The sequence below is a fragment of the Aulonocara sp. 'chitande type north' Nkhata Bay genome, linkage group LG3 (assembly GCF_057382095.1).
Source record: "Aulonocara sp. 'chitande type north' Nkhata Bay isolate Kocher_YH1m ecotype deep benthic linkage group LG3, A_spYH_male_GT1.1, whole genome shotgun sequence".
NCBI lineage: Eukaryota > Metazoa > Chordata > Actinopteri > Cichliformes > Cichlidae > Aulonocara > Aulonocara sp. 'chitande type north' Nkhata Bay.
In genome coordinates this window covers 46023088-46038492 of record NC_141346.1, presented here as the reverse complement: position 1 = coordinate 46038492, position 15405 = coordinate 46023088, and the positions used below count along the sequence as shown (strand labels likewise).

Below are 15405 nucleotides of genomic sequence, written 5' to 3'. Positions count from 1 at the left end.
ATGGAATCAGCGTTGGCAGTGCCACATCGATCCGGGTCGCACCCCGCTGTTATACTGAATGGGGCTGAATAAAATCATTGCAGACAGACTCGGAGCTCGCCAGGGCAGGGTCAACCGCTTTGACCCCCACTGGGAGGCCAGGCCCCGTCTTCCTGCAAAAAAACAAAAAACAGAAGAAAAAAAACTGCCTGCATCAGCAGGACGCTCACAGAAATCGCTGCAAGAGAGGTTCCGCTAAGAAGCTTTGACTGACAGGCAAGCTCGCATTTTGTGCAGTATTTGACAGGGATGCATAACCAGCTCTTTGAGGAGGTTTTCTTTCAGAGACGCGGTCCCAAGCCAAATCAGTTAGCATGTGGAACGTCGTGAAGGAAATGAAAGTTGTGAGAGAAGCGAATAAGAAAGGCAGCAGTCTTATTTTATTGGAGTGAGACTTTGAACCTCCTGGCTATTAAAGCAAAAAAAAGAGGAAAAAAGCTACATTTTTTTGCCTTCATCTCACCTAGGGGCAATCCCCGTCTGCCTAAGTATGAAAAAACAGCTGAAAAAACCCCCGTCTGGGGGGGGGGGGGGGTGTCACGGCCTCAGTGAGTGAACGAGTAAAGGATATCGATTACCAATAAATTCATTAAGAACTAACGGGAGGACTTTCTGTGAGACGCAACAATTTGTTTCTGTCAAAACAAGAGTTGAGCGGTGAGGCCGTCTTCACCAGGTCAGTTTACTGTTTTGTAAATAAGGCATTGATAATGTTTTAAAATCAGCTGCCCCTTGACTAACCCCCAAACCTGCCAGACAATTAGGCGAACAGACGTAAAACGTTCTAACACGCGGACACCACAGTGACTTCTTTGAGACAGTGGCCATTATTTCCCAAAACGAGCACTTGGTAACGGCGTCATATATCTGCTCCTCTTGCGTCGTGCATCTGTCACGCCTGATGTTAGCTGGCAGCCGACCAGCAGGGCTGTTTCCATTCTGTCTGCATTTAATGTTTAATATGAAATGAAGCTTTCAAGGTTGTGAAATCTGGCACACGGCGGTTAACTGTACTTATTTTATTCATTTTCTTAATTCACGCCTGCACCGGTGTCCGTTTAGGGACATCTTTTTTACATGAAAGCTCAAACTGTATTCGCTACCCACCCCTTTTTTTTTTCTTTTTTACCTGCCTCCTAATCCCCCACCCCACTCGGGAAATCCTGTTTGCTGTATTTGAGATGCAGGGAATTAAACTTTCCCAGAACATCAATGATAAAACTGCCAAGTTTGTTGCCCCCTTTTGCACCCACTGTGACGCCTCTGCTCTTCAGGCCTTCGGAAAGGATGCGCCTGAAGATCGAGATACCGACTGAGGATGTTGACAACTGCCGTTATCGCAGCTCCGCTATTAATAAGATCGTCTGCTAGCTCGCGTCCCGAGGTTTGCCGCTCGGCGTTATCGTGCTCCGGGACAATCTAAAATGAAACAGTGCTGGAAATATGGTGCAGCTGTGATTGGGGGGGTGGGGGGTGCAAAAATAGGAAGAAATGTGATGGGCCATAGTGTCAGCGTGGTTAATCGAAAATAATGGCCGGCAATTTATAGTTGCCATTCCGAGCAGCGCTGGATGTACTGATGCAGGAGATCGAATTTTAATGTCTGCGTTCCATCACTTTATACAGGCTACTGATGTTCAGGGCCAAACAGTACATGAATGTTTTGACGGAGGTTATCATAGAAGCGGTTATAAACAGCACTGTGTGTTCAACCTGTAGTGTGTACGTGTGTATGAGGGCACATGTTACAGAACGCTGGTAAACATCAGGATGATTTGACAGTCATCTGATTTCCACCGGCGGCTATTTTAATAAATATACACGAGGAGGAGGAGGAGGTAAGCTCGTGGGACATGCAAATGACATCCACCTGCGTTGTTGTTGTTGAGGCCAGGGGAATTCTGAGACCCGCCTGTATTTTTCTTTATTTGAAACAAGTCAATCGAATCGCCCTCTCTTCGCTAGGTCCTCTAACTTACATAGATCCAGGGGAGAAAAATAAATAATTCCAGATGCTCGATAATCCTATAATAATTTGCTTTATAGCTGCTGGTCTTTGTGCCCCACAATAAACAGGTTAACCACAGAATTTGTTGGTGTTTTATCAGCAGATCAAACCAGCTTGATCGCCTTTCAACAGATACACTTTTTGTCGGTTTCAGGACTAAAGAAAAGTTTGCTTTTGATTTAGTTCATGCAAATACTGCATTCAGTGCACATGCAAAGCTCATGCAAATGTTTGGAAACTGACATCACTCATTCCCCTAAAGTGGGGCTTCATTTAAATCCCCCCCCCCCCCTTTTTTTTTTTTAGCTAAATGAGCCATCGCTTGCAATCTGCAACATTTGTGAAATTTATGTGTTTTTTATGTTAATTGCATCCCAAACAAAGCGCCATTAATCAATCTGTGCAGTCACATGTAGTGATGGATTGAGTCATGACTAACTTATTGATAAGCTGACCTCAGTTGGCTCTTAATGCACATAAATTGTGCCGTGAAGAAGAAAGGGGGTGGGGAGTGGTCTCCATTTCTTCAGTCTATGTTAGCTCGGCACAATCAGCACCTAACCAAGGCGTTACAGAGGCACCGGGAAAGGCCTTAAACAGGTTCTGTTGTGTTTGCTGAAGAGAGACCACGAGTGGCAATAGGTGATTTCCATACCATTCAACAGCATGTGATCTGCTTTGTTTTGTATCATGTAAAAGAAAGCACAGCACATCTTGACTAACCAGGAAAGGGGCTCGCTCAGACTGGTATTTAAAAGGGCTTCTAAGCACTCCATTCAGATACAGAAATTACAGATCAGCTATGACTCATGCTCCTCGGTGTTAGTTTTTTAAAATTTTTTATTAAAGTCACTCAATAAGCTCAGACTGTATTGTCGGTTCCCTCGGCTTACAGCACAAACGCCAAATAACCCACCTATAGAGCACAAGAGGCAGAAATCAGCTGCATACAATTTTTCCTTTTACACTGATCGTTTTCAGCATTTCACTCCTGACGTCAGAGCCCTTAATGAAGACAGCGTAGCTCGCCGCCGCCGAGTTCTACACAGCCAGTCTAAAGATTTTATTTCACTGCTTCCACAGCTTGCCTTATTTCACTACGGCTTAATGAGAGTCGTTTGGAATAATAGGCTTCCATTGAACAGAGGCATCTGCATCCACACAGCTCTAAATGAGTGAGCTAATTTCCAAAGATAATCACCTCTCCTGCTGTGTTTTTATGCAGTGATGCTGTAGATTTTTAGCCCTGGATTTAATGAAGTCAAAAATTACCTCCAGTCCTCTGGTAAACGTCTACAGACGCTGAATGTGTCACTGAAATTTCTCTTTAAAATCGCGAAAGAAAGATGTGATTTTCCGCATAAAGCTGGCAGTTTATTCAAGGTCCCTATTCAGGAAAAAAAAGTAAACTCTAGAATAGGTTATTACATTTCTATGAGCAAAATACAACTTCTTTTGTAAGAGAGAGAGGGAGGGTATCCTTGATGTGAAGCCCCACCCACCTCCTGTCCAAATTTTCTGTTTGCGAGGGGAAGCCAATCAGGAGGGGAGCTAAAACAGCTCATTTTAAACAGTAGATAAACTAAAGCACTGCACTAAGGCTCAATAATAATGAATTATGCAAAGGAAACTGTAGAAGACACCTGAAACTCCGCATAACAGGTACCAATAAGTAAAATGATCATTTGATGTTATGTGAAAATCTGCTTTAATTCGTGGCATCCATTAGGTTAACGCGTAATCATCAACATGTTTTTTTCTTTAAACGTAAGTCCGTCGTTTCACTGACTGCTTGAAATCGGCCGCAGAGAAATTTCGACTCGCCTGACTGAAACACTTCACGCTGCTACAGAGACATAAAAAGAACTACAAACACTTTTTACATGTTTCCCAGAGCAAACAAGTGAGATTTCTTCGCATGCCTCGGTAATGAAGTCCACCGGGATATTCGGAGATACAATTAAAGGATGAAGTGAGCTCTCTTTTCGCAGCCTATTCTGTCTCCCCACTTTATTCCTCCCTGCTCTCTTGTTTAGTCCCAGTGTGCGTGTGAGCATTGTCACTGATGACACAGAAGCTATGGCGTCACGCAGTCACTGCAGATGGCAGATAAGAAAAAATAGGGTGTGTGTGTTTGGGGGGGTCAGGAAGGGAAGAATCGCTTACAAACGCTCACAGGCCATTTCGACAGAGAGAAACCCCGGCTTGTCAGAACAAATAGGAAAGGTCACAAAGTGTGACAATTTAGTAATGTCTCATTCACTGCGCTACACTCTCTTTTATTTAACTTCTCGCTCTCATGTCAGCGAAGTTGCCTTTAAAAAAAAGAAAAAGTCGTGCCCTTTTATTTCTGTAAAGGTTGCGCTTACAGGCAGCCACAAGCAAGAGAGACTGAGCTGTTTATCACATTCGCGGCGCATTTATGCAGCCGGGGCTCCAGAGGAGCTGTCAGTAATTTGGCAACATTTACAGTACTTCTCCCCTCGCGGCGGAGTGGCCATCGCAAAAAAAAGAAAAGAAGAAGTTATAGAATATGAAAGAAACTGAAATGGAGGTTAATTCCTCGATGCAGTGTTATGCAGGCTGGGGATCCAAACAGAGGAACGAGGCAACAATATGGCCAGCAGCTAGCGCAGGACACCGTCCTCGCAGCTTTGCGCTTAGCTTATCACAATAGATTTCCAAATAGCGGCGGAGGGTGGGAAGATGGGGAGAGAGAGCAGCAGGGGACGGGAAGAAGCAGCTGCATTGTATATGTGTCTTTATGGCTACTAAATGAACCCTTCTATAGACTGTGACACAAACAAACCAGTACTGAAGAGCACACAAACACACACACTTATTGGGCTGTCACAGGAATGACAATCAGCTGTGACAAAAGGAGGCGATGGCCAGCATCAAAAGCTAAATCGGCATCCGGCTGCACATTTAACTGACACCCTTTCTCCCTTTGTGCAGACCTGAGGTGAGCATCTAAACTGGGTAATACTTATAGTTAGTAAGTCTGAATCTAGGTTTCAGCGACAATCATGGCGGTAAGGTTTAGATTCTTTTATCTGGAGTAGCTTTCACACTAATGCACACTTGCATTCTTGGCCAGTTTTTGCGGTGGCGGGACACTTGTCCTGCGGAGGGAGGCTGCAGCTGGCAGCCATCACGCAGAGCCTTTGTCATGGGGGTGTTTGGGCTGCACCAACATTTAGGTGGGTGGTACGTGTAAAAGCAACGTTTATATGAATGCCAGCTTAAATCCCAGAGTACGCTGTTATAGCATCTGCAATCTGGGCAACTTGATCTCAGGCTTATTTGGTGCTTTGGGTGATATATGAGTGCCATGTTATTTTAAACTTTAAGAGAAAAGAGGAAAAAGATATATACATGAGCATTCCAACTCCTATTTAACAACGTTCCCTTAATTCTGAGTTCTGACGGTTTTATTTTGTGATTTTGTGGGTCAGCACCCATCTGACTCGATAAAGAGCGTGCCAGCTCTTTAACTCTTCTTTTCTCAGCATTAAGGAAGAATGAAAGGCGATAGATGGTGTCCAGTTACAGTGATGCTGAACCTCTCTTGGAATGTTTCTTTAGGGTAGCCCGACAGGAGAACGCATGCAAGGACAAGGTAGCGGTAGGTAGAGGATTAAGCGTGGCAGCTACAGTTACAGTGCCCGACACCTGACACAGACTCCCCCGAACAGCATGAGAAATTCAGTGGAAAATAAGTTATATTAGAGGTCACAGGATCTGTAGCTGACTGTACTATGTAGTTTCTGTGAATTCAATGGACTGATGATGGTATAAAGGTTTGCACCTGTGAGATTTGTACGCAGTGTGAGGTGTGTCCCTGAAAATATAACGTTAAGGCAATGAATGAAACTGAAAAATGTGGATAATGTGGCGCTTTAAAGCTACAGTATGTAAAACTACTGTAGGTTATGTAACAGAAAAAATGATAAATATACATTACATACATATTTGTGTGTAATTACATATTCGAACAAACTGAAGAATTCTCATGAACTTAGAATGAATCCATTAAACATACATAGGAGCAGGCACCGGTTTGTGTAAGCCGCCATGTTCCCCTGCCATCTTGAATGCAGTCGCCGAGAGGGACATCGCTGTTCTGCCTAGTCGTGTTTTATGTCCCACACACGTAGTAGGCTAAAGGTGAAGGAGAAGAGAACTCGTAGGCGTTCTCATGCCTCGGAGGCAAATTTTAATCCGTGCCTGCACCTTCAGATTTAAAAAATGAAGGACCAAACCAATGTTTTCATAGGTACGATTTCATCTGTGAATAGGTCACACAGAAGTGAAAATGCAAAGGAAAGAGACACACGACGGGCGTTGGGATAAAACAAGGATAATTACAGGTACAGTACCCTTTTCCAGATGGAAGGAGCTGCAGAGGGCGAAGGATTTTAAACGCGACACTGAAGTTATCTGCTTTCCGATCGAACGGTAATTCAACCTAACACCTGGACACGTGGGGTTTGAAAAAAAAAAAAAATTCAAACTTTTTAAACATGTTTGTCCTGCAGCAGCCACCATAGCTCAAATGATGCACTTGAATCTGGTGGTAAGAAAACTGCATGCAATCTGCAATCTACTGACATCTAGTGGTGAGATGTTGCACATCGCAGCTTTAAGTGTGGCAGCTTGGCCCTGGTGAATCTGATGAATAAACAACGTTTACAAGACACACAGCACTAGCATGATATCATCCACTGGCTGGTGAAGTCCTTGAAGCCTTGATCTTGGTGTTTTGAAACTGGACGTGACAAACGAGGGATGGTTCCACCCGAGAAACTGAGGACACACTGTGCATCAATCAATCGCAACATATACTGTAAAGCACTGTTTAATGTTTTTTGTCTCGACTGAGACCATGAACTTGTCGAAACGTGTCGAGATCACAGGGCAAAGGGTCATTTTCCCCTCAGATTTCTATAGAAGCAGAAACCTTGTTGCAACCAGAGCAGTCACCCCCTGCTGGCTTGAAGTACAAATGCAGTTTTAAAGCACTTCCACATAAGCTTCGCTTCTTAGAACAGAAAGCTACAGTATGTCTCATCAAGATGAAGATACATGGATATCTTGGTGACTTCACCGGGCTCGGTATGCCTAGCTTATTTATGCTATCTAGCACTCTTAAACCATTTCAAACATCTTAAGCCATTCCACATGAACTCCATTTAAGAGTAACCTAAGTCTGCTAAACAGCTCTGTCTAAAACTGTCTTTCTATGTTTAACTGTTGCCATCTCATCTCCCAGTAGATTTGTATATGTACAACACCAAATACAGTTAATTGCCCAAAGTGTTCACACGAATGTGGCAGCCTGGAAGATACCGACTCCTCGTTCGCTGTTTTTTATACTAGCGCCATGTCGGGTCCTAATGTTTAGATGCTCAGTGTAGATGAATGGTACACTTGAGAAACATGCAAATGGAAATAAACGAATAAACAAATTTAAGTATTACTTTATACATCCCTGGTAGCCAAGGGAATTTTCACTATAAATACATTGGCGGGGTCATGTGTGGCATAGTTTTCTAGCCTGACTAAATATAAACAAGGCCTGTCTGCACAGTGTTATCTATAACAGTGTGATGCAACTCTCCGAAACCCCTCTGAAATAGTTCCTAAAATATACATGAAAAGGGAAGGGAACGATATACCCATTCTTTTGTGTCGGCTGTTTGAAGACCCAGCTACAACCTTGATCTGTCATCCCTAAAATATCACAATGAGGTACGAAATAAAGGATGGAAGGGTGGGGGGAAGACAAAAAAGACTCATGCGCCGAATTAAGTTGTCAGCATTGCTAGCACCGTCGAAGCGCATCTGTTTAACCAACATTGTTATTCTAGTATAATGGCGGGGATCAGAAGAAGAAAAAACAAAATTTCCTTTGGGTCTTGGCAGGTTTGAAATAGGCAGGACAAGGAAACACTGCAGCTCACGTTAATGCCTAATACTCACTCACATTAATGTCTAATACGCACTCGTTTCTTTCCCACACAGAGCTCTGTATTCCCCCTGGGCTACCATTTGCTTTGCAAAATGCATGCATGAAATTCTTGAGACCAGGCTCCCCGTGAGAGTCTAAATAATAGATTACCAACACAGCATCCAGCCTGAGCTATAACTTCAGCCCCAACTGTCTGGCCTCATTAGTGAGGGGGGTGTAAAAGATAGCCAGCTGCTAGCCCAGGTGACGGCCCACAGCTCTGGCCTTTGGCTGCAGCGGCCCACCCTAAAGAGAATATACGGCGTCTCGCTCTTTGCAATTCATCTTGTAATCCGCCTTAAAGCTGCTAAGCTTCCGCTGAAGGCAAATGAATGGTGACCAATGGCAAGAAAGAGGAAGACGAAGAAAGAGGAGAGAGGAAGTTTGAGTGAGAAGCGCAGTCAGGGAGGGAAAAAAGAAGAAGAAGGAGAAAATGTGTCCGATTCAACTGTGAGGAATCAAAGGTGGTTGGTTTGGGCTGTCTGGGCAGAACCAGAGGTGACCTAAGCCATTTTCATCCACTGATTGCCCCCCCCCCCCTTTTTTCTCCCTCCTTCTGCACCTCCCTCCATCTTTTTTGCTCTCTCTTCTTTCTCCTCTGTAGCTCTGTCTCTCTCGCCCTCTCTCTCCATGTCCGCTTCCAAATGGCAGTCATTATACCGGACATGAAAAGTCATTTTAGTTCCGCCTGGCTTCTTCAAAGCAGCTAGCTATAATTGCACAGTGAGTAGAGAGAGAGAATGCCACAGAATTTAAACGCTCGCTCGTAACCTTGCAGCGATGCAGGAATTTGAATTCCGATTTAAAACGAGAGACGTAAATGATTAATAATAAAGGAGACATATTCCCACAGCGTTGACGCCAGTACGTCCACATGTGCAGGACTTTTTTTCTACTCTATTTCCCACCTTCCGCGTGAGATTTCTATACGTCTTCCGAGACCTCTCCGCGGGTGCACTGGATTCCACTAAAACACGCGTCACTTCAAGAATTATGGCACAAATCGGGGAAACATTTCCAAATGATGAAAAATCCATCTCCTATTAAATGCATTCCTCATTCGTGAAATTGCTATGTGGCAATGTCACTGAATTTTTTAATGGAATCCTCTGCTCCTTGCCAATTCCGGTCGGAGTCCGGGAAATGCAAATGGGCGACAAATTCAAATCTTTACACCCTTTGTTCCGAAACTTCATTTAAGATAAAAGACATTTTTATTTGTGGTTTAATGTATGCAAATATTTTTTCTGTAGCACTGCTGTTGCAATAAATCCTGCACGTTGAGTCTATTCTTAGGTTTCGCTCTACCATCTACATTCATACGCGCATGTGTGTGTGTGTGTGTGTGTGTGTGTGTGTGTGTGTGTGTGTGTGTGTGTGTGTGTGTGTGTGCATATATAGACACACTAGGCGTCTGGGTGAGCACAGAAGTGCTTGTGTGTGTTACAATCTCAGGCCTGAAACAGTTTACAGCCCCTGAGGGTCATATATACGTAGCTCTTTACCAGTTTACGAGCTAGCCACCAGTCTGAGCTGAGCACCCCCTCCCTTGCACTTATCTCTTGCACCCTTATATTTGGCACAGCAGGTAGCGTAATTGTTCCTGGAAAGAGCCTATCAGCCAAAGCCTTCCATTTTTGACTTTTCGTCTCAAAGACCTTTATCACAACACCCCATTTTTGCCCGGCTGCTGGCTCTAACCACAGAGTGCCTCTGAACAAAAGTGTCTCCGCTAAGTCGTTCCCTTTTGATGGAGAACGACGGGGTGAGCGAGCAGGGAGGTGAGTAGACAGAGAATACAGACTGGGAAATATGTCTTCTGTACAAGACCAGCAGCCCACCCCCACCCCAGCCCCCCCCCCCCCCCAATCCACCAAACGTAACGTGGCTCTCTCGCGCGCGAGCAGAAACAAATTCTGAAACTGTCATACTTTAATTGAAATTCCATCACTTGTGTGGCTGCTATTGTGGAATAATTTGATAAAGCTGTGTGACATGAATGCACACAGGCCGCCCGCCACTTCCATTTCTTCCTCCAGCTTTTATTTCCTCATTCTGCCGGTTATTCAAATGAACCTCGCTGGATTCTGCTCTCAGCCTTCCCCAAAAATTAAGATAAGAGGAAATGAGACAATAGGAAGGGCATAAAAAGAAATGATGTTTTGGGTTGCAGTACAATCAAAATGAATCCCTTAAAAAAAATAGCACCAGGCTACCGTTTCATACTCCATCGCCTTCTTTCATGCAGCATTTGAAGCCAGAATTATCATGTTTCACTAGCACTCTTCAGCTTTCTTCTAAGTAGCCGCAGCTTTCCCAAAGTGTGGATAGTGACAGACTCTTAGTTGCTAGATGGGGGGGGGCTGATCCAAAATGGAGGTCAAGGGCAAAATTATAATACTCTGCCAGTGCTGCTGACCCCGATCCAAATCCATACCCGCATACTTCCACCCCATGTACGTCCTCACAACTGGCTACAGGCGTTTGGCATCCATCATATCTCCTGAAACACAATCTCCAAGCAAAGGACAGCTGCAACAGAAAAGCACTCCTCCGTGTTTCTGTCACTTCGATAGTTCCCCTGTATGTAAAGGCTGGAGGCAGAGCCTCAAGGCGAAGCACTCCAAGCTGTTAGAAATGACACTGAGCGTTCCGCTTTTAACGCTTACAAGTGCATTTTACAAAGGGAGATGAAATCGCCATGAAAGAATGGGGAAGGAAGGCAGAAGAACTTTTCTTTCTAAAATTACACCTCATTTCAATGAGGCTAATTTGAAGCAGGGAGAACACGGAAACAAAACAAGACAAGGCATTTAAATCAGTCGCAGAATTGGAGAATGGGCGCAAACGGGGAAAGAACAAGCTCAGCTTCTCCCTCCATCCCCTCCGCTGCCAAAAATATTTATGCCTCAGCTTTCTGCCCTGACAGGGTGATGGACAGTAGAGGTGATTTTGCTTGGGCGTGAAAATAGGCTTCTTATTATTCCAACCCAATGGCAACTTGAATATCAATAAAAACTGCTAGCGTTCCCCTATGTGTAAAACCAATGCCCCGTAGCGGTGGTTTTTATCAAGCAACCCACCCTTGACGCTAGTTATGCAGTACTAGAGGTTACGGGAGGAAATGCTTGCCAAGTAAATAAGTGAGTGAAGCGATTGAATAGAGAGGAAAAACACCGCGGGACCACAGCCAAAGTGAACCAAGGGTAAAGTCATGATCACTTCATTATGCCGCGGTGCAGCTCAGTGTTGTGCGAAATCAAACTGCTTTCTCATTTGTCACAATGCATCAGGCTGGCCTCTGTGAGGTGGGGGTTCTGTAGTCGAAAGAGGACCCCGAAGCACAGCCGCACACGCCAGATTAGCAGGAAGAAACTTTTAAGTGTGCCATATACAAAATGCACGTGCGAAGTACGGCGTGAGCTTCGTGGACGTGAACCTTCGTGGAAGCGTTTTCCCTCCAGAGCCCATCAAACTTCTCTCTCGCATCCACCAGCCACCCACCCTGCCAGCTAGCCTGCCTGCCAGTCAGTGGGTAGCTGTTAAGGGCCATTGTTGGCACAAAACAAGCTAGAATACACCCACTGGATTACAGGGGGCAGGCAGCGAGGGGGGGTGATTGCTAACAGACATATTGGCACTCCATCTCACCCAGTTCCAACACCATGGCGCCTGATAATTGCGGCCTCTGTGTTTACGTATCCATTTTTGTAATGTAAGTGTTGATTTCTCATTCCACACTTGTAATAGGGGCCCTGGCCTTGGAATTCCTCAAGTAGAGCTCTCTCTCTTTCACACACAGAGGCGCATGTAAAAGCACACACGTAGTACAAAAAAAAGTTTTTCCTGACATTTCTTTCTTTTCTTATTTTAAAGTCTTGAAAAAACAAAATAAAGCAGTGAGTCAGAGCTACTTATCCGTGCTGAGACAATGGGAGTGTGCGGAGCAGGCACACTTGTTTTTAACCGGCCTCGGCTGTGTGCCAGTTACGGATGGTGGATAAGGAGATATTTAAAGCTCCCGCAGTCCTTCCAGACATCTCTGTTACACCGAAGGCTCTGCTGTCAATTAGCTTTTATCGGCGAGCTTAACATTTAACCAACCAGTGGCGCGGCAATCAAATCGCACAGCTAAGCGAATGCGCACTGGAAAAAGAGCAGAAATAATAGAAGCGTCTGAAAGATCTCGAGTTCCCTTAAAACATGAAGTTTTCAAAACACCCGCTTTTCCCTCCAGCCACTGTCAAAAATGTAGGATGTGATTTCAGAGTGTGCTTCAGGCACAGAAACTGAAGAAAAAAGGAGCAGATCGGCAGGCACGCTAAAGATGGCCCAAGCCCCTTGTAGGCACTTTCCAACCCCTGATCATTTTTCAATTTAGCAGCTTGAATGCCACAAACTCTTTGCATCCTTTGCGCGTGCACGTTCACACAAACACGTTCGTGTTTTCACAGGTTCAGACTTTGCTCACCAGCTGCATATCGTCTGGGAGGCTTTAGAACAGCAGAAGGTGAAGGATGAGGGGTGGGAGTGCAGATGGCCGCGTCGGTGCCACTTTTCGATGACTGAGACTCTTTTCTCCCTTCAGCGACTTTGGGAGGCAGCACTTAAAACGCAACGCCGCCTCGGCGCGTGTCCATTTTGCCTCCCTCTTTCGAGTGCTGCTGAAAGTGGAACTCGAATGTGTGGTGACAGCATTAATTGTGCTGTGTCAAAATCGGGCTAATTGTTTGAGCCTGGAACAGTCGAACGTGAAGGTACAGTGCAGAGATGCTGGGCGTGCTCTTCCCAGAGTGCTCACTGTGCGATGAAAACGCCTGAGCAAACACCCACATTCACTCTGATTTGAATGTTTAAATACACACACACACACACACCATACTGGCCTTTCAAATCACCTCACTAGCCGACTCTGCCTTCGATCCCTGCCTTTTCATTTACCCAGACAGCAACACCACAACACATCTTGTCACTCTTTCATCCATTTTTTTTACACTGTAATCCCACCTAACGTGAATTGCTGATTATGTAGTTATACACATATTAATTTCCATCAAGCTGATAAACTATCATTTCATCCTTGGGGACATTTGTTACATTTCTAACACTGGTTGCTATACCTTGCATAAAGTTTTTCTTTTTTTTTTTTCAAGCAAAAGAGGAGGGATCTCTAATCATGGCTTGTAGCCCCTCTCTGCTGCATTCTCCTCAGTGGCTGGAGAGAATGAGTCCCCTAGTGGCCCAACTGGCACACTGAGCACAGGTGGCATGTACTCCTGGAAATAAAGGCTCGCTTTCACCTGACTGACAGACAAGTGCTGCTTTTATTATTCTAATTTTTTAAAAGCAGTTAACTGTAACGCCTCCTCGTCAATAAACACTAAAAAAATGTTCTAAAAAAAGACAGGTAAGATGAGGGACCTCTGGAGAGTTTTTAGAATGCACTTTGAAAATTCCTCGCACTCCACTCGCTGCCTACAAAGGCAGGATGCACTAATACGAACCGTATACTCACGACAGCCACTCGGCTTATAAAGAGGGCTTAAAATAGCGTGTTTTTTTAGGATAACACAGCGCAGAAAAAAATAGTTACCAGTTTATTTTAAAATAAATAAAAAAATAATGTAAAAAGCAAACGTAAATATTATAAATACATTAAGTGCGTGCGGATAATCTACTGAACACCTCAACGCAAACCCCACGTCATGACCAAAATATAGCACAGACAAATTTGCTCACGTGCAGGTGCATTTTAAGGTTTTTGTTTTTTAAATCAGCCAGTCAAAGGAAGCTATTTCGTGTCATTCCGCGCGAATTTCTTACTGTAATGTGGCCCTGAAAGCAACATCGCGTCGCGCGAGTTCACAAAAACTACAAGTTGGACACACGAACACGGCAGCGCGAGGACAGAAAAGCCCGTCAACATACGTGTAACGGCCCCCGCTAATGTTTGAACCAACTTCGCGAGCCTGTGCGCGCACCTCAAATCACTGCGGCAGCCACTTCACTTCCCACCGTCACAACCTCCAAACTCCCAGGCTCGTCAAACATCTCTTACCTTATCACCATTTTGCAGTCACTCTCAAACTCAGTCTGTCCTTTATTTTTTTCTGCGTAAAGGGAAGTCGAGTTTCTTTTTCTTCTTTCTGTTTTACATCCACTAAATGGCAGGCGAGTCCCGGGGAAAATACCGTGGAAGAAAGAAATCCGTCCTCAGGTCCTTCTTCTTCTTTCTTTCTTTCCTTCTTCTTTCCTCCCCCGTCTGTTCGTTCTTATTTCGCGTCTTTCCTTGAGATGTCCGTCACCGGTGATTGGGGGGGGGGGAGAGATGGGGGTGAAAAAAAAACACGCACGTGGGGCGTGTATAATATATTCTCTGGTTTGGGTCTGTCTCTGTTGTGCTCGTTAGATCTTCATTGAATTGAACGTGGCGAGACTGTGGTTGTGTTTGGAGAGCGCGGTGTGCCTGGGACACACTGCTCTCTCTCTCTCTCTCTCTCTCTCTCTCTCTCTCCCCTCACTCATCCGCCTCGGTACGTCTGTCTGAGTCTCTCTCTCTCTCTCTCTCTCTCTCTCTCTCTCTCTCTCTTCACCGAGACCTGAGCACGAACTTGGTGTGTGCGTTTGTGTGTTTTTGCGTGTGTGAAAGGGTGGGTGGGTTGGGGGGAGAGGTGACGTCACTCAGCGAGGTCCCACTCTGCCAGCTCTCCTGGATCAACTTTCCTTCCCAAGTCCACTGCAGGAATGTCCATTTGGACATGGCTATTTTAGAGGAAGATTGGTGTGAAAGGGAAGAGCCAGAGTGGGTGTGAGTGTTTAGATTTGACCTGGTAATTATTTTCAGATGCTAAATCAAGACAACCTCTTTAGCTCCCATGTGTCTCTGTATGTCAGTTATTTTAGAGTTGTAAATGTGTTGTAAAGATTTCCCCCCCTTTTTAAGTCATTTTGAATCAGATTCCAACACGATGTCTATCAGCAACAGACTGTTTAATACAAATAAAAAGATGTGTCTATGCTGCACATATTTAGAGAGAATCCACAGAAATGAGGTGTGAGGTCAAAAGGGGGAATTGAATGGCTTTGGTTGTCAAGGAGGCAGTACATTACAAACAAGTAGAAATCAGTGCAGTTGGTCAGGAACATCTCCCTCTAACCATCATCAGTCAGGATAGTTCATTGCTTCATCTACAAATCAAAGTTAAGACTCTATAATGCCCTCATATCAGACTCCGCCCCCCCAAAAGTAAGTATGTTTCTTTTTGTGGGTCCAAGCCTATTAAAACTGAACTTAGCTTAAATAGGCTTGTGAGCACGGGACATGGTAGAAGTAGAGAAACGTTTT

At 44.7% G+C, this 15405-nt stretch overlaps 1 protein-coding gene across 22 annotated transcripts in view; it reads right to left on the bottom strand.

The window, feature by feature from the left end:
* LOC147335864 (receptor-type tyrosine-protein phosphatase delta-like) overlaps positions 1-15405 on the bottom strand; it is a 418922-nt gene that overhangs the window by 127392 nt on the left and 276125 nt on the right. Inside the window, exon 1 of one of the 22 annotated variants that reach the window (XM_086283198.1) lies at positions 14119-14545. The exons of the other annotated variants lie outside the window; for them this stretch is intronic. The gene's annotated coding sequence lies outside the window, so the exon portion shown is untranslated. Of the gene's footprint in view, positions 1-14118; positions 14546-15405 lie in introns of those variants that run through there. 22 annotated transcript variants of the gene reach the window in all.